This window comes from Bison bison, unplaced genomic scaffold, assembly GCF_000754665.1.
Source record: "Bison bison bison isolate TAMUID 2011002044 unplaced genomic scaffold, Bison_UMD1.0 scf7180017864472, whole genome shotgun sequence".
Lineage (NCBI taxonomy): Eukaryota > Metazoa > Chordata > Mammalia > Artiodactyla > Bovidae > Bison > Bison bison.
The window spans coordinates 6,924,998-6,945,062 of NW_011495033.1; the positions used below are offsets into that span (position 1 = coordinate 6,924,998).

Consider the following 20,065-nt stretch of genomic DNA (forward strand, 5'->3'; position numbering starts at 1 on the left):
CAACCAGCAGGGCCCGTCAACACTATCTCTGCATCCAACTTGACTTTCTGCCTTCTCTCTTCCGCACGGCTTTAACTTAATGACCTCTGTCATTTCTTGCTTGGGCTGCTGCAGTTTCTTAGCTAGACTGCTGGATTCCAGACAACCTTCTCCAGCCCATCCTTTAAGTGAATCGTGGTGCACTCCTTCAGAAATGCAAACCTGATTATATTAATCCTGTGGTTAAAATCCATCAGGGCTGCCCATCCCCCTGAGAGTAAGCTCCAGGGCCACCCTTCCACACCCAGCCTTCTATGATGCTCTCTCTGTCTGCTTCATCCTCCTCTTCCCATCTGAGTCCATGGGAATTCACTGGAAGATAAGCTCATGGGTTCGGTGGTTACCTCTGCATGTGCACTGAGGAATCTAACCCTGGTGGCTAGCACAGGGCCTGGCACCTGGGGGTATTCCAGAAATATATGTCAAATGGACAAGTGAATGAATAAATGAGTGAGTGGAGCTACATTAAACAACTCTCACACCTCTGGATGTGCCCTGCTGGTTCGCCTACTTGTGGCTTTCTAGTTGCTGCTTCCACTACCTGTAACAGCTCTTGTTCCTTTTTCTGCCTGGGCAACCTCTGCCCATTCTCCAAGACTGGATCGATGCATCGCCTCCTCCAGGAAGCCGTCCCAAGCTCATGGACCAAGTTGTATAACATCCCTCCTCACATTCCCCCTTTGCTCCTTCATCAGGGCAGCTATCACACGCAACAGTAACCACAGGTGGGTATTGTTGTTTCCACTGCGCAAAGGACAAAACCACAGCCCAGAGAGGTTAAGCAACTTGCCCAAGGTCACACAGCTATTAAGTAGAAAAGCTGAGATTCAAAACATCTTTTGGGGCATGTTGTCGTTGTCACTGGGGTGTTTCTGAGCCCTATACTCCTCCTCTCTGCCTTGCCTTTTCCATCAGCCAATCAATAATCATATGCATGAGCTCCTACTACAGGCAAGGCTTATGGAGATTGTAAAGAGGCACAAGCCCTGCACTCCCAGTATTTCCCTTTGTAGCTAGGGTCCCCAGCACCCTGGCCATGGACCGGTACTGGTCCATGACCTGTTAGGAACCCGGCTGCACGATAGGAGGTGAGTGGTGAGATGGAAGTTTCATCTGTATTTACAGCCACTCCCCACCCCTTGGGCTTCCCAGGTGGCACTAGTGGTAAAGAACCCGCCTGCCAATGCAGGCGATGTAAGAGGTGCACTCGATCCCTGGGTTGGGAAGATCGCCTGGAGGAGGGCATGGCAACCCACTCCAGTGTTCTTGCCTGGAGAATCCCATTGACAGAGCCTGGCGGGCTACAGTCCATGGGGTCCCAAAGAGTCAGACGCAACTGAAGCGAATTAGCATGCACTCCCTCCCGCCCTTGCTTTACCACCCGAGGTCCGCCGCCTGTCAGATCAGATCAGTGGGGCATAATACATGTAATACGTTTGAATCATCTTGAAAACATCCCTATACAACCCCCCACACCCCCAACCCCACCCCGTGTCGACCCCAGTCCGTGGGAAAATTGTCTTCCATGAAACCGGTCCCTTGTGCCAAAATGGTTGGGGACTGCTGCTTTTTCATGCATATCAAAGTATATAACTAGATGGTGATTTATAGGACTGTTTGTTGGAGAGAGTAGGGGCTGGGTCTGTCTTGCTGGATGAATGAATGAATGAATGGGCTTCAAGGGGTTGCTACTCCCATTCCCTCGCCCACCTCTGGGAGGCGCCCTTAAGTGTTGGCCCTCCTTGCTAGTTACGGCAGGAACTCACACCTGATATCTTGTTTCACTCCCCTCCCCTCCCTTTCTTTGCTCTGGTCTTCTTAGCTTCCTGCTTAATTGTTCCTAAGTGTTTTTGCTTGCTTTTCCTCGAGGGTATTAGAGGAGAGACAGTTTACCTTCATGGGGGCAGAAGAAGGGGCTCAGAGCCAGGCAGGTGCACACGGACCGCACTTCTCCGCTGGCCTCCCTGCCTGCACCGCCTCAGCCTGCCACTCCTGTCTCAGTTCTAGCTTCTCGGAGAGGATCATTTTCCTCTTTGCTCAACATCAAAGGCTGAGAGCTATTTACCCACAGCGCAGTTTTGCTAGAAACTCAGGACAAGATGCCACTCTCCTTCCCCGTTGCTGTGCATAATGACGTGTAAGAGTAACCGGCGCTTCAAACGTAGGCCTTATCGCCCCCAGCCACAAAAGACAATTTATTTAAGTCTAGACTGTCAGGCCAGAGCTCGCTGCTTCTTCAGACCTGCCATTCTCCGAGGCACTTCTCTGCTCTCCTGGTAAGCGCTGACAGCCTCATCTGGGATGGCAGGGCTGAATTTGCAAGGTTGCTAAGAATCAAGAATAGCTCTTAGTTGAATCCTTTTGTAAGAATTAATGGTGCACATATCAAACCTGGATCTGCAGGAGTGACAGGGGTGGGGGCTGGGGGGAAGCCTGAGATAAAGATGGACCCCAAGACCATCATTTTCATTGCTCACTGCATGTTGCAGTTGAGAGATGACACGTGTACAGCTTCAACTTTCTCAATGGCCCCAAGAAGTTGGAGGGAAGGAGACTAAAAATTCCTGAGCCTCTACTCTGTGCTGGCCCCTGCTTGGCATTTTCAGAGGAACTGTCTTTTTCCTAATTATGGTCCCGACTACCTTGATGGGAAGGCATCTTATTATCACATGCCCATTTTACAGTTGGGAAGACTGAGGCTTAGTGAAGAGGTAGGTAGTAGAGCTGGGACTCATGGGTTTGACTCTACCACCAAGGAAGTTCCAAGGGAGGAACCCTGAGATTTTGAGTCAGACAGAAAGGCATCAGAGCACCTTGCTCATTATTTGTCAAGTCTGTGGCCTTGAACATGACATCTTTTTCCAATGTCAGTTTTTGTGTTTGCAAATTGAGCAAGATAACCTTGCCACGTGGTTGTAACATCTAAATGAGGGCATGCAAGTGGATTTGTTTGGAAGATTACATAATAGGCATCTTTAAGAGGTATGAATCCATACTAGGTCCTTTTCAGCAGAAGTGAGAGAAGTTATTTGAGTTATGGGGGGAGGTCAGTGATGAACTGAAGAATGGGAGGTGTTGAGGGGTCCTGTCTTCTCTGTGTTTCAGTAATACTAAGCTCATCTCTCTCTCTCTCTTTGCTGCATTGGGTCTTCATTGTAGCTGTCAGGCTCTCTAGTTGTGGCATGTTGGGCTTAGTTGTCCCCAGGCATGTGGATCTTAGTTCCTTGACCAGAGATCAAACCTGTGTCTGCTGCATTGGAATGTGGATTTTTAACAACTGGACCCCAGGCAAGTCCCATCAAGCTCATTTTGAAGTAGTTACAGGGGATGGAGACCACCGTGTGCCACTGACTACTTATTCCTTAAGAATGTTAAGCCTGTTGTTAAAAGCCCAGGGCAGCCGATGAAATTACTGGGGCCACAGAGTTCTGTAAGAGAGGGCAATGCTTTGATGCACACAATCCACTTTGAAATCTACTTTTGGACGGAATTGCAACCAGTCACTGGTGCAGTGGACAGCCACCATAGTCTGAAGTTTGCACGTTTTAGCCTGTACTCTTCTTCTCTTGGTAGTGTCTTTGTCTCATTTTGGTATCAGGGTGATGGTGGCTTCATTGAATGACTTTGGGGGTGATCCCTCCTATTCAGTCTTCTGGAAGAGTTTGAGGGACTTCCCTGATGGTCCAGTGGCTGAGACTCTGAGCTTTCAATGCAGGGAGCCCAGATTCAATCCCTGGTCAGGGAACTAGACACAACTAAGAGTTGGCATGCTACAGCGAAAAGATCCTGCATGCTGCAGCTAGAGATCCTGCATGCTGCAGCTAGATATCCTGCATGCTGCAATGAAGATGGAAGATCCCGAGCACCACACCTAAGACCTGGCACAGCCAAATAAATAAATAAAGATAAATATTAAACAAAGATTTTGAAATGGGATCAGTATAAGTTCTTATTTGTATGTTTGGCAGAATTCCCCAGTGAAGCTGTCTGGCCCTGGACTTTTGTTTGCAGGGAGGTGTTTTTTTTTTTTTTTTTTAATTACAGATTCTATTTCACTTCTAGTGATTGGTCTGTTCAAATTATTTATTTCTTCTTGATTCAGTTTTGGTGGGCTGTGTGTTTTTAGAAACCAGTCCACTTCTTCTAAGTTATTCAGTGTTTTGGCATAAATTGTTCATATTTGGCACAATCTAAAGCCAAGAAATCTGGATGTGGGGATGGGGAGAGGGTCTTGTGCCTTCCAGTAGCTCTTAGAACAGCCCTGAGGTCACGACTGGCTTGGCTGACCTCTCTGGAGCACCATTCACATTCTATCTGCTGTCATTAATTTTTTGCAGCAGCCTTATGAGTTTGGTCTTATCACTCCCATCTTACAGATAAGGAAACTGAGGCCCAGAGAGGCTGAGCCAGGTCACAGAGCTGGTAAGTAGAGAATCCAGGGTGTAAGTCATCTTTGCCTCACTCCATTGCCTGTGTTCTTTGCCGCTGCTTCCTCGTAGCTACAGCTACTCTGTTCCCGGCAGACTGATAAAATTGGTGCCTTGCTAACACTAGGGGTCTTGAGCTTGGTAATGGTGGGGGGGTGGGCGGCGGAGGTTATATCTCAGAGTCAGGAGAATCTCAGGAAAGTGCAGGCACCACAGATCTTCTTGGGGACTTCCCTGGTGGTCCAGGGGTTAAGAATCCTCCTGCCAATGCGGGGGACACGAGTTTGATCCCTGATTGGGGAACTAAGATCCTACATGCTGTGGGGCAACTAAACCTGAGCCGGGCAACTAATGAAGCCCTCAGGCCACAATTAGAGAGTCTGCTCGCCACAACCAAAGGTTCCTCATGATGCAGTGAGGATCCCATGTGCCACAACTAAGACCCATCACAGCCAAATAAACAAATAAATATAAAAAAATCTTCTTGCCCAAATGTCTCATCTTGTCCGTGGAGAGTCTAAGGCTCAGAGAGGTAGAGTGTCCTGCCCTGGGTCACACAGCTAGTTCGGGGCCAGAGTTGAGACCTGACCTGGGTTTGGGTCTGTGCTCTTCCTCTAAAACCTTCTGTTTGTGCATGATGGGGGTTGGAGATGATGGCTAAGCTCCCCTTCCTGGGGCCCTGCATCCAGGAATAAAAAAGATTAGCAATGCCTGCTGGCCTGGGTACCAGCATCCAGGCCCAGCGTGACCTGTTGGGGCAGCCTGCCTCAGAGTCCAGGAAATGCACAATGGAAAAGGTTAGGGACAGAAGATATCCCTGAAGACACAGTTTTCTGGCCCAATTAGTAGTGCAAACAACATTTCTACACATGGACCTACTTAAGAAAATAAATTATGTATAAGCTCCCTTAAGGACTGTAGAAATATCCACTTACCAGCACACGACTGGGCCTGTAAGCTTCAAACCTTCCAAGCCTTCATTAATCCTGACCTTTAGGGCTTTTCTGAGGCAGTGGCTTCCTTGTCTCTTCTTGCTTATTATGCTTGAACGAAGTGAAATCCTATTGCTCCAAACCTCCTCTAAAACTCAGCCTTTCCCCTCCGCTGAGTTGAATGAACTTTCCTTCCAGTGATTTGCTGAAATTTCTCGTTTGGCTGTTTTCAAAATAATGGACATGTTAAAACCCACTGTTTTGTTTGCTCTGGCTTTCTCTATCAAAATCTCCTAACACAGCGGTCCTCAACATTTTTGGCACTGGGGACCAGTTTTGTGGAAGATAACTTTTCCAGGAACCAGGGGAGTGCATGGTTTCTGGATGATTCAAGTGCCTTACATTTATTGTACACTTTATTTCTATTATTATTACATTAGCTCCACCTCAGAACATCATGCATTAGATTCCAGAGGTTGAGGACCCTGCTTTAACACATTTTGCACAGAGGGAGGAAAACAGTCTGTTAAATAGGTTACCAGGCTTTCAGTAAACAAAATGAAGCTGCTTTTTGTTTTATTTTCCTGGAAGGAGGGGTGGAAGGTTATCAGTAATTCAACCCTTTTCATTGCTGTGTAGTATTCCACTGCACAGCTATACCAGGATTTATTCATTCAACTATTGATAGACATTAGGTTGGCTATTACAAATAAAGCTACTACTATAGCAGGTATAGATCAGTCTTTGTACGGATAAGTTTTCATTTCTCTTAAGTAAGTGCATAGGAATTGAATGGCTGAATCATATCATCGTAAGTGTGTCTGTAACTATTTAAGAAGTGGCCAAGTTGTTTCCAAAATGGTTGTATAGTTTTATATTCCCATTAGCACTGTATGAGAGTTTCAGTGGGGGGTGGTTTCCATTTGTTTTCTGAAGTTGTCATCAATCAACACGTTTGAGAATTAAATATGGCAGAGGGATGCATGCATGAGGAGGGGGCTATAGATGGTCAGCTCCTGGAAGGCGAGGCCTGCATCTTATTAGGAAAAATGCTTATTCACTCATCTCTTCCTGCAACAGGAATTTTTTTTTTTTTTTTGCAACAGGAATTTTTGACTGCCTATTATGTTCCAAGGACAGATGTGTGACTGTGCTTTTACCCCATAGGGAGATTTAAAAGGTGACTTCAACAAGTACCCAGGAAAGCACCTCCATGTGGCTGTGGAGTCCTTGGGAACCAAGGAGATGAGGGGAATGCAGCCCCTTGGCCACCACTTGTCCCTGCATCCCAACCAAGAGGCCACAGTATCTTTTAGGACGTCATTAATATCATTCATCTTTGGGTTCCTTTTCAGAAAGGAGAGAAGAACATCCAGTCACTGGGCATTACCACGAGGCAGGCACTGTGCTGATTGCTTTATACTCCTTCTATCTTTCTGAATAATAATTTAACCAATTAATTAAATACTTTGGCTGCACTGGGTCCTAGTTGTAGCATGCAGGATCTTCAATCTTCCTTGTGGCGTGTGAGGTCTTGCAGCACGTGGGATCTAGTTCCCTGACCAGGGCCCCTGCTTTGGGAGCAGGGGCTCTTTAATCACTGGACACCAGGGAAGTCCCCTGTAGACCTTCTGTCTTTCAGGGCTCACAGAGCCCACCGATGTAGATGGTATTCTTCCCAATTTGTAGATGAGAAATCAAGGCTTGGCGAGGCTAAATCCTTATCCAAGATCCTCCAGCTAGAGAGAGATTCACCTGATTTTTCCCTTTATATTCATGGGTCGCTAAAGGAACCCATAGCATCATTTGAGCATATAATATGGTACTGCAACACCCCTCCCCTCCACTGAGTCCGTGCCCCTCTATGCAGAGATGTGACATATGCTGTGTTGGCTTCACTAAGAAGCGCTCCTGTCTCCTTCCTCCAAGCCTGAAACACAGCCTGGGGCTTTTCTGCTGGGCAACTGTCCAGAGAGTTTTAGACCGCACTGGAAGAGATGTGTAAGCCCCATGCAGAAGAAAAGAGCATCAGGTGACTGCCAATCTGTCAGCTGGGAAAACAGCACAGAGGGGAGCAAGGGTGACTCTGAGCACTCTCCAAGTCACACGTTTTGTGAGCAAATGTTCCCCTGGGGAACGGCTCACAGAGGCAGAGGGGCCACTTGAAGGCGCCAGGAGGGTCATTTGAAATTCCAGACCTTCACAGATGAATCCCTCCTGAGCCCTCATGTGAACGTCCCAAATTGGGCCTGACTTGGGGTTATGAAATGGGCTGAGGGCAGCTAGAAGCCTTTCAAGGTGGACCAGCTTGGCTGGTGCGGGGAGGGGAGTCTGGGTGATGAAGGTTTCCAGGGAGACTTCAGGACAGGCTGGTTGCTCTTTCTGCTGGGTCCTCCACTGTCTGTCTCCTGTGAGAAGTAAGGGCTGTGTCCTTTTCACCCCTGGCATCTCAGTGCCTGGCCCCATGCCTGGCACACAGTAGGCACTTAATGGGCAGGTGTCTGGATGCAAGAAAAGACTCAAGCATGGAACTGGGAACCAGACAGCCTCAGCTTCCAATGCTGGCTCTGCCCTGATTTAGGGAAGTCATTTCATCTTTTTGAATTTTGATCCCTCATCCTGGAAATGCTGGTAAGAGTAACTTCCAATAGAATTCTTGTAAAGATCAAAAAGGTCATTATGAATCTGAAATTACTCTATGCAGAAAAAAAAAGTTTTCAGCCCAGGCAGAGAACTTTCTTGCCTGTGGTCAGTATCATGGCTAAGCCCTGTAGGGGCAGGGGAGGTGAAAGCATTGTTATTTGCCTGTAGAAATGGAATCTGAGATGTTGTTCCATCTGGGACCACATTTGTGGCTCATCCATTCAGTTGCCTAGTGAACTCTACAGAATATCTCTTGTGTTCTAGCACTGCCCCAGGTGTTGGGGATGCAGAGAAGAATCTGCAGCTTAGACTGCAGATTCTTTAGGGACCACCTAGTAGGGAAGGTGGTCCTGCAGAGTGATTCTGTGTGGAGTGCATAGAAAGAAGCCGTCTGGTGGGTAGGGATGGGAGGATTGGGGGGGCTGATACAGAATTCTCTCTAGAGGCAGGGCTGCTGACCCCAGCAGTATTTAGCAGGCTGAGACAGATCGCTTAGGCTGGCTCCTGGTCTTAACAGGGGCATGCTGATGTCAGGGAGGCCAGTGATGTCTGCTGAGCCCTACCTACCAGCCCTTCACTCCAGCTCCCTTCTGTTCCCACCCCTTAGACAGACAACAATGGGCTCTACTAAGAGACAGGCAGGAAGGACAGACCTTGGAGTCAGATTATCCCAGCTGAACACCTACTATGTGCCAGACACCGTGCACAATGAAGAGTGGAGCTTAGCTGTTAGCCAGTTGATAATCACCAGGACACACAAGCAGTGACTCGGAGGAGCTGGCATCTTGTTCTCTCCAAGGAAACCAGTGTCAGTCTCCCAGGACCCCGCCAATCCCCCAAGCCTGGCTTTCTGATCTGTCCACTGCCAGCAGGTCACCAAGCCCAACCCTGGGGATATGGGGCCAAGGCAAGGGGTTAATAGAAAGAGCACATTCCTAGGGAGCCATGGCTGACTGTGAAGACCATCCACTTGGCTGTCATCAGATATGGGGAGCAGGACCCAGGAGGGCTTCCCTGCCTTGAGGGAGGGCAGAAGTGCAGAAAAAGTGAAGGAGAAAGAGTGAGCACAAACTGTCCACAGCCCATCACCGTGTCCATCTCCTGCCTCCATTCCCTCCTTCTTAACCCGGCTGACATGATCCCTGCTGCCCCAGCCCATGCCAGTTCCCACGCAGAACCTTCTGAAGGCAGGGTGTGTTCAAGGTGCAGCTGCCCAGATGCACTGGAAGTAGCCCCGAGTTCTGCACCTTTGGTTCTTTCGGGGTGCAGAGCCTCGGGGCGAGGCACACCTTAGTCTATGTTCTGATTACTTACAAGAGAATGGACGCGAAGTACCTGACAGAGTACTCACTCAGTAACATTAGTTAAGATAATGTATGGGTTCTGCTCCTGAGTTCTGAAATCTCAGCTCTTACATGATGTGATTTTTGGGTTCCTGGTCCATATTACAAGTTCTTTTTACAACTGCTTGCCTGATCCTGTGACTACAGCCCTGTGCCCACTTCTGACTGCTGCCTACTGGACTTACAGGAATATATGCCCACTTGGTTTCCCTGTGGCCATGCCCAGATGGAACATTGCTAGGGTATTCCTCTATAGGAAGTTTGTATCACCCCAGCTGGGTATTTCTGCTCAGCTGAATTTCACCTTTCCCCCACTTTTCCAGCCTCTATCCCGGGGGCTTGTGTGGGCTTCCCATCCCATTGCGTTTTCTACCTGTGTGATCCACCCTGAGATAAGACACGGGTTGTTCCTTGCAGCTGCCTCACTACTCATCTTCTGAAGCAGGTGTGGGATGGGGGGAGGAAAAAGGTAGGGATCAGAAATGTGTTCTATTGTGTTCCTAGTTAATTTCACATTATTCTACAGGGTTGCACAGAAACGATGCATGGGTGAAAACCAAATGATGGTTTATGATGTTTACGGAAGAAAAGCAGATGTTCCAATTAATGCTAGGGCTGAAAACAGTCCCAAGGCAGGCTGATTCTAAAAGCTGATCAAGAAAAGGTCAAATAGGTAACAACCCACATGGCACAAAAATCCTCATACCACATTCTTTCTGATTTCATATTTTCTCATTAAAAACATATTTCACCTTCTCCAGGAACTGCTCAGAGAATGTCACTCTCTTCTAGTTTTTTCCCCTCACTGGTCATGGAGGTTGCTGCTGCTGCTGCTGCTGCCTAAGTTGCTTCAGTCGTGTCCGACTCTGTGCGACCCCATAGACGGCAGCCCACCAGGCTCCCCCATCCCTGGGATTCTCCAGACAAGAACACTGGAGTGGGTTGCCATTTCCTTTTCCAATGCATGAAAGTGAAAAGTGAAAGTGAAGTCGCTTAGTCGTGTCCGACTTGTAGTGACCCCATGGACTGCAGCCCACCAGGCTCCTCCATCCATGGGATTTTCCAGGCAAGAGTACTGGAGTGGGGTGCCATTGCCTTCTCCAGGAGGTTGAGCAGCATGTAATTTCCATAGCAAAGCTTGCATTATGAATGTTCAAAGGCATCGCAGATTCACAAGTGCAGAGGGTTTGAGGCAGTTCAGTGAGATTGCTTTCCCAACGTGTGGAATTAAGACCTGGCTGGAAGATATACAGCATGCATGATACCATGCTCCTTCCTAGGTCCATAGCAGACATAACTAATGGATCACAGCACTCTTTCCCTCTGAGTCTCACAGTTTTTTTTTTTTTTAAGCCGAATAATTCTGGCTGCCACTGTTGGAGGTGGCAAATGAGTTGAATCCTATTTGCCCTTCTTGTGCTGGAAGAATGTACTGCTGATGGTGACAGCATTTCTGTAATAAGAGGCAATGCCTGATAGTTGGGGCAGGCTTGGAGGGCAACTTGAGGGGCACAGTTCTGGGGGCTTAGGCAGAAGGGACTGTAGTTGGTGACAGAGGCAGAAGTAGGACTTTGTATACTAAAAAAAAATTGCTGGACTTCCCTGGTTAAGTCCAGTGGTTAAGAATTCACCTGCCAATGCAGGGGGATATGGGTTTGATCCCTGGTCTGGGAAGATCCCACACATGACTGGGGGCAGCTAAGCCTGTGTACTTGACTACTGAACCCATGTACCCTAGAGACTGCGCCCTGCAACAAGAGATGCCCTCGTACCACAACGAAGAGTAGCCCCTGCTCACTGCAACTAGAGAAAGCCCATGCACAGCCACAAAGACCCAGCACAGTCAGAAATAAATAAAGTGTTGAAAATTGCTTAGACTTGCCGCTCTGCACTCTGGTAGAGCACATATAAGCTTTGGACTGCTGCTGCTACTGCTACTACTAAGTCGCTTCAGTCGTGTCCGACTCTGTGCGACCCCAGAGATGTCAGCCCACCAGGTTCCACCGTCCCTGGATTCTCCAGGCAAGAGTACTGGAGTGGGGTGCCATTGCCTTCTCCGATAAGCTTTGGAACCAAGTACCAATTTTGCCATTCATAAGTTTTTCAAATTGGGCTAATGTTTCTTGACCATCCCTTTGCTTTTCTGTCTCAGATTGGTGGACTCGACTCCCAGGCGACTGGGAATAATTTTCACGGTACCACAGTTCCTTGACTTAGGATTGAAGGATCAAAGGGCCTGAGATGATTAGGGGCTTTCAAAATGAAAGACAAAGTGTTCTTTTGTTCTTTCAACATCTAATGAACTACTATCATGTGTCAAATACTCTGCAAGATCCTGGGAATACAGAGATAAATAAGACACGGACACTCTCCTCAGTTGCCCAGGTAGAAATGGAGGAAAAAACCGCTTCAGGCCGTCAAGGAGACAGAGCCGCTGTAAGGCCATCACTGACTCCCGCACATAATTTACAGGATGCAGCTCTTGAGGGACAATGAACGGGATGCAAGGTCCACTTGTGTAGTATTTACTGTAACCCTTCAGTCCTGTTGAGCCTGTGTGCATTTGCAGAGGGCTGGTTTCCAGCTACTGTATTACTTTTTATGGGTGACTTAAAACAATTATTTATTTGGCTGTGCTGGGGCTTAGTTGAGGCACGAGATCTTTGGTTTTGCTTGCAGCATGTGGGATCTAGTTCTCTGATCAGGGATCGAACCTAGGCCCCCGCATCAGGAACTTGGAGCCTTAGCCACTGGACCCACCAGGAAAGCCTGTCAGCTACTGCTCTGACATCAGCATGACCTACTCAGGCCTTTCCCATCCTTTCTGCACTCCTCCACCACAAGAGCCCCATCACATCTCCTTACCTCCAAACCAGAGCCTAGATTAGGATGGGAAAGGTGAGGTGCCAAGGCACAGAATTTTAGGAGGTATTCAATTCTTGGGATTGAGAGTGGTGAGTGCCTCTTTAAATTTTGCACCTGGGTATCCAACTTGTACACCCTAGTCTGGGCCCTGTTCCAGACAAAGTCAGATGAAGACAGGAAGAAAGACATCCATGATGAAAGTGGCACGACAGCCTGTTCTTACAAGCTTGCAAAATAGACACTATTGTCTTATTTACAGATGAAGAGACTGTGAGTTTCTTCAGATGAAGTAACTCAGAAAGGGTGAGTTACTTGCAGAGGCATCACAGAGCCGTAAAAAGTCAGAGGCTTTTATTTATTTATTTATTTTTACTGAGACAGACCCAGGTCATGTTCCCAGATCTGCCTGTCCTGAGCCATGTGACTTTGGGCCAGTGACTTATTTTTTTCTGACCTTCTGATTCCTCTATCTGAAGAATGGGGATAATAATATCTCTCAAGGTCAGATGGGAATGAAGTCCAGGCACTTCCAGCTTCTGGTTCTGTGACTCTGCTTTCTCAGATGTTAAGTGGACTGGCCGTACCTGTTTCACAGAGATGCCCTGGAGACCAAATGAAATGATGGCTGTGCCAGCCCATGGGGAGTTCTGAAGAGCTGTTTGGAGGCTCAAGTGTGAATTCCTTAATAGACTTTTCTGTCTCTCCAGCCCTGTTAACTTCTGGTCTTCTGGGGTGCAAGGAGGGAGGTCAGCGTCTGTTTGGTGAGTGCTTTTAGATAATAGCTTCAGATCTTCTCTCGATGGATAATTGAGATGGAATGCTGGCTACCGGTCAGATGCCACGCCAAGTGCTTAAATGCACCGTTCCATTCAACCCTCTCAGAAACCCTCCTACTACTCCCATTGTCAGAGAAGAAGAAACAAAATCTGGGGCAAGCCAAAGGACTCACCCAAGGTCATGCAGCACGTCGGAGGAGGAGCCAGGACCTCCACCCATCTGTCTGATGGAGAAACCTGGGCTTTCTGTGTCCTATTAGGCAACAGTGACAGGAAGAAATCCAGGCTGTTTCTCAGCAACGGAGCAAAATCTAGGATTTGCACCTGAGCATGCTCCAATGTACCTGAATATAAATTGGACTCATTGCAAGTCAGGGCATGAAACCTTGTGAGTGCCAGTTGCTTCCTAAGCAGGGGCGGAGTGATGGCTTGAGGCTTTCCCGGATGGCCTGAGAGTGTCACTGATTTGAGTCTTTGTTGTCGTTCTTGTTGTTTAGTGGCTAAGTTGGACCTGACTCTTTTCCGACCCCATGGACTGTGTAGCCTGTCAGTCTCCTCTGTCCATGGGATTCTCTAGGCAAGAATACTGGAGTGGGTTGCCATTTCCTCTCCTAGGGGATCTTCCTGACCCAGGAATTGAACCCATGTCTCCTGTATTGCAGGCGAATTCTTTACCACTAAACTACCTGGAAAGCCTATGAGTCTTTGCTATGTCCTCAAAATTCACCTGAAATTCTACAACCCTATTCCACCAAAGCTTTAGGGAGAGCTGTCAGCTGCCTCCACTGCAAGTTGCTGGGTGGGTGAATGCCTCCGTCCTGCAGCGTTGAGCATCCTCTGTGCTACCATATTCCCTGTGTCCTTCCTAGTTCTGGGGACTTAGCAGGAAATCAATGAATGCCGAATAAATTAATACTTCCATTTATTTGTCTATTTTTCGCTCCATCCCCAAATTCTGAGACTATTTATCCAAGAGCTCTATGCAAAGCCTAGCATAGCATAGGTACTCAGTAGAAGTTTGTTGAATGATTAACTTAAGAGAGAATGATGCAATTTGCCTTATAAAGAAAGAAATCTGCACACGGCGGAGTTGATCAAAACCTGTATGAAGCGAGGACTCCTGTATGGCTCCCCCCATGAACCAGCTCCCTTCAAAGCAGGAATTTTAGCAAAGGGGCAAGACCTCTGTCTTTCCTCCTGGCTCCAGGTTGGATGGGCTGCAGAGAGATTCAGTGAGGAGAAAATCAGGCTTCCTTTTATCAAAACAAGGCAGCCGGTTCTCTCATCTTCTGAGAACAAAGACTAAATGGAGGAACTGGGAGTGTTTAGAAGGGAAAAGAGCAGGCTTAAGGAGGATCACAATAGCTATCTGTAAATATTTGAGGGGATATCATTTGGAAGAGAGAATAGACTTACTCTGCATTGCCATGGAGAAGAGTGTCAAGATCTGGGTTGGACATAAGGAAAGAAATTACCAGTTAACATACAGGCAGTAATCTTTCTGGGGAGATGGACATATTCTATATCATAAGGCTATGGGTTACACAGGTGTATCTATTTGTCAAAACAATACAGGTAAGATCAGTGCATTTCAACATGCATACATTGTACAACAACAAAAGGAAATGTTAAATCATTATCATCATCATTGTCCTAAAGTGGGGGAGAGGGGTGAGCAGAGGCACAGAGGAAACAAGAATATATAAGTATCAATATTGTTTGATTTGCATAGTGGGCACATAGGGTTCATTGTATACTCCTGTTGATTTTGTATATGTTTAAATTTTTTCATAAGTAAAAGCTGGTGTATGTTCATTATTGAGCAGAGGTGAATCAATGGGGCTGTGTTGAGAGGCAGTGAGCTCCATATCACTAGAAGTATTTTGCAAATTCGCTGTGTATCCTCAACACCCCCCACCCTCTAAGAAACTGGGCTATTGGAGGGCAGTCCGGGAGAACAGATGCTTTTGAACTGTGGTGCTGGAGAAGACTCTTGAGAGTCCCTTGGACTGCAAGGAGATCCAACCAGTCGATCCTAAAGAAAATCAATCCTGAATATTCATTGGAAGGACTGATGCTGAAGCTGAAGCTCCACTACTTTGGCCACCTGATGCAAAGACCTGACTCACTGGAAAAGATCCTGATGCTGGGAAAGATTGAGGGCAGGAGGAGAAGGTGATGACAGAGGTTGAGATGGTTGGATGGCATCACTGACTCGATGGACATGAGTTTGAGCAAACTCTGGGAGATAGTGAAGGACAGGGAAGCCTGGTGTGCTGCTGTTCATGGGGTTGCAAAGAGTCGGAGACGACTGAGTGACTGAACAACAACGAGGAGCAGGAGCCTGAACCAAATAACCTTGGTCAGGAACCTCACCCTTCTCCTGGGTAGGGGGATTGTCAAGACTGTACCACGGGGGCTGAGGGTCTGGAGGAGAGCTGGACTCTCCAGAGCCATGAACTGGAGCCAGAGTCCCTCATTCCAGACAGTGGGAGATGCTGGGGGTGGAGGCGGGAATATACCCAAGGTGTCTAGGAAGGCTGCTAGACTTGGGGGGAGAGGGGTGTGGAGTGAAGAGAGGATCCAAGTCAAGATGAAGAGTTGCAGGTTTGGAAAGCAGTCTGAGTTTTCAGGCTCTGAGCCATATGCCATGGCTTGCTAGCTGAGTGAATCTGAGTAAGGCACTCTACCTCAGTCTTTTTATCTGGAAAATGGGAGATCAGACCTACCTCATAGGATTAAATAATCCTGGGGTGCCTGGCATCTAGACAGCCATGCTCATTAGGGTTATTACTACTTATAAGGTGGTGGTTGTTTTAGTCATTATGTTGTGGGATCTGTGTATCTGACTCTTTTTGACCCCAGGGACTATAGCCCATCAGGCTCCTGCGTCCGTGGGATTTCCCAGGCAAGAATACCAGAGTGGGTTGTCATTTCCTTCTCTAGGGGATCTTGCAGACCCATAGACTGAACCTGAATCTCCTGAATTGGCAGGTGGGTTCTTTATCACTGAGCCATCAGGGAAGCCCTGTAACGGGAAGATGAGCCCAAGTAAGGACTGGCTCTGGTGGGGAAAAGAGAATGGACTTGAAGGTCTGTTGCCTTCATCAGCTACCACTTAAGGCCACATTTTAGGGATGGCTGAGGGAGGGGTGTCTGAATGGGTCAACCTGACTTAAAATGCAGGGGGAAAAATCTACAAGAACTCTTCCACTGATGACATTCCAGGATTCTGTCGGGATCCAGGCCATTTCCAGGAGTGTCCACGGTACCCCCGTTCATTGACGTTGCTGTAGAGATGCCCCGTGCTGGAGAGCTGTGTGTCCACATTGCCAGGGCACAGTTGCCTCTTGGCAGCCCCCAGGGATCCCAGACCCATTTGGCTGCAGCTGTGACCCCACCCCAGACGCTAAGCCCATCCTGATCGGGCCTGGAGTCACACACAGTGAATCCCACAGGGCAGGTAAGGCACTTTCATCTTACTATCTCCAGCTCCTGGCACATAGTTGGCGGGGGGATGATAAATGGGTTCCAGGCAAACAAACGGATGCTTGAGCTAAATGTGGAGACAGGTGCTTTAGTCAGACCTGTTCACTCTGGGGCTCATGTTCCTGGAGAACCTGTGAGGATGGGGGACAGTCTGTCCTCCCCGAGCTGGGCTCATAGACCCCCAAGAGGCCAGTGGACAGCTGCAGTCGACAGTAGCCTCTGCATTTCCACAAACAGCTCGGAGCACCAGTGTGGCCACCCATTGAACACACCATACATCAGATGCCTAATGGCGCGTTTGAGAACATAAGTGGTAACCACCAAATGGGACCCAGGAAAGGAATTAGAGCCAGATGCACAACAGGGAGGGGAAAAAAACCGAGAAGCACCTCGGAGGAAATGGGGCCTGATGCAATCATCTCGAGACAAGATAACCATCTCTCAAGCATCTGCAGGCCCGAGGAGTCCATTTCATTTAGAATGGGCACCAGGGGGCTTCCCTGGTGGCTTAGTGGCAAAGGATCTGCCTGCCAATGCAGGAGATGCTGGTTCAATTCCTGGTCTGGGAAGATCCCCCGTGCAACTTAGCCCATGCAGCACAACTACTAAGCCTGTGCTCTGGAGCCCATACGCCTCAACTGCTGAAGCCTGCTCGCCCTAGAGTCTGTGCTCCACAACACGAGAAGGGACTGCAACGAGAGGCTGGCGCACCACAATGACGAGTAGCCCCCATTCACTGCAACGAGAGGAAAGCCTGCGTAGCAACGAGGAACCAGTGCAGCCAAAAAAAAAAAATCACTCTTTAAAAATAAATAAATTAAATAAAATCGGCACCCTTTACAGAAAGCTGGGCTAGATCCCAGGGCCCTCATGCCTGGACTGGGCCTGTGCCACCCCACCCTGCCCGCAGAATCCTGAACAGCTCCGAGAGCCCGTCTGGCCACTTATTCAAGTTTTCATTCAATAAACATTTTTGCACATCTACTTGCTGGCATGAGGTTGTGTACCAAGGCATCTAAATGCAAAGGTTCAGAGTGTCTGTTTTCGAAAGCTGACTCTGCCCTGACCTGGGAGTTAATCTCCCTTCCTCAGTTCTTCTTTGTAATACCCTCCACCTTGCAAGGCTGCCATGCAGTTAAGTGAGAATATGGGGAAAGTGTTCAGAACAGCAGTGAATACGTCCCTCCTAGGATGCACACAGTCCAGCAGAGGGAGGGGACCAAGGGCCGGACTGCACACAGTAGGAACTCAGGAGATTTTATCTGAATTGAGCAAAGCACAAGCACACACATGCACACATGCGTACACACTGGTATACAGGCACACACACGTGCACACACACACACATGCCACTGAGAGCCCCCACAGAGATCCATTTCCTTGGTAGGTAGATGGAGTTTTCCAGACCTCTTTGTGGAGAAGTGGCTATTCCTGGATTCTGGCGTAAAGCAGGCATCTTGGTTCCAGGGATTTCTCATTTCTGGTACCTGGAGTTCCCCTTTCTTTAGAGCTTGGCTCTGTATTACAATTCAAAAAAAAAATTGTATGTTGTCCTGCTTGTCTCTGTGCATGGATTGCAAGTCAGGTCTGGGTTGGCTTAGTCCACTGATGATGGAACTAGAAAGCAAGGCTGGAAATGTAATTTTATTTGCTCATGCCCTATCTTGTTTCACAAGGTTTTTGAGGTTAGTTACCGTAAGTCCTCCACGTATGAATGAGTTCCCTTCTGAGAGCACATTCGGTAAGTCCAATTTGTTTGTAAGTCCTACGAAGTTAGCCTAGGTACCCAACTAATACAATCGGCTATATAGTACTGTTCTATAACAGGTTTATAATACTGTTCACACAAATAATACATAAAAAACAAACAAAAAATGAAGAAAACATTCCACTCTCTCTTATAGTAGTTCTTTAAAAAGTACAGTGGTATATACAACACTTTGCTTCCAGGGACTGGCATCAAGTGAACAGGCAAGAAGAGTTACTGACTGCAGGAAGGAGAGGAGGTGGGAGATGGCAGAGCTGAAGGATCATCAGCGATAGGAGATGGAGGGCAAGCTGCAGTTTCACTCGCGCCTGATACTGACGGAACGCACGTTCACATCTTTGAAAGTTTGCAACTTGAAACGTTCATACGTAGGGGACTAATACAGAGATGAATAAGGTAAGGTTCCTAACCTTCAGGACCCTATAACCCCTTTGGGGGCAGACTGGAGAGTAAGCAAACAGCTGCAATAGACAATCGCAGAAGGAAGGATGTGGTACGAGGCGGGGGGATCAGTCGAATATTCTGGGGGGACTCAGGGTGGGGCCAAGGGACAGGCTATGATCTGAGAGATTGACAAGGCTCTGTGGAAGGGATGGTTCTGCACTGTGGCTGGCTGGAGGAGGAGAAATGCAGGTCACCCAAAGTGGGGAAGGGCAGAGGAAACAGCACGCGCTGAGGCACGTAGGCACAGAGGCATGGGGAGGTGTTTGGGGCACTCTGGGAGCAGGGAGTGCGCTGGCGGGGCTGGAAGGAGGCTGGGGTGAGGGCAGGAAGTAGAGCTTGAGATGGGAAAAGTGGTTCAGGCCAGATGTGAAGACTGTGATGCTGGGCGAGGGCCAAGCATTATGTGAGACAGCCTACATAGGCAGTTATGTATAATATTTAATCCTCATTGTGGTTCTCTGTGTTACTATGCTTCTTTTAGGGATGGAAAACTTAGGCTCTGAGACATTACAAGACATTTTACCATAAGCATAGTATTATTCCCAAATTAGTCCTTTAAGCCTTTAAGCCCATAAGCAGAGGCCAGTATTCAAACTCAGATCCATGGTCCCTCCACAGCCCCAAGAATAAAATACTATTGCCGTGATGCCTTCAGGAAACCATGAGGGACTTTGGGAAATACAAAGGCTGTGTAAGGTCTATATTGATGTCTCAGGGCAGGGGTTAGAATGGAGGTGAAGAGCTGCCCTGCCCCCATCACTGCCATCAAAGAGAAAGAAATGAAAAAGGACCCAGAAGCTGAATGGAGGTTGAAAGTGCAAGAGCAGGGAGATATCAGTGCAAGGACTGTGAGAAGCCTCTGGGATGCAGGAGAGGGGAAGAGGCTGGTTATGGATCAAACCCTCTACTCACAGCTCCCTCTCAGCTCATTCGACAGAGAGGGAGCTGGGGTGCGGGGAGGGGAGCCCCCAACTTCTGCTTATGTGCTTGATTGACTGATGGACTCATTCATTCGTGCAGTCAATATTCAATTTCCTCTACACCAGGCACTGAATTGTATGGGGTTGCCAAGGATATAGAAGCCAAGAGAACATATATCAAGCTCATAATGTTAGGAAATTACAGGCAATGTCTCCTTTATTCCTCCGAGAGACTCAGTGTGGAAGGTCTGTATAATCAAAGCTATGGTTTCTCCAGTAGTCATATATGGATGTGAGAATTGAACCATAAAAAAGGCTGAGTGCCAAAGAATTGATGCTTTTGAACTGTGGTGCTGGAGAAGACTCTTGAAAGTCCCTTGGACTGCAAGGAGATCCAACCAGTCCATCCTAAAGGAAAT

At 47.9% G+C, this 20,065-nt stretch overlaps 1 protein-coding gene across 1 annotated transcript in view; it reads right to left on the reverse strand.

Annotated features, from left to right (window-relative positions):
- The window catches only part of ASIC2 (acid-sensing (proton-gated) ion channel 2), a 1,220,326-nt gene that overhangs the window by 102,121 nt on the left and 1,098,140 nt on the right, over positions 1-20,065 (reverse strand). The gene's annotated exons all lie outside the window — the stretch shown is intronic.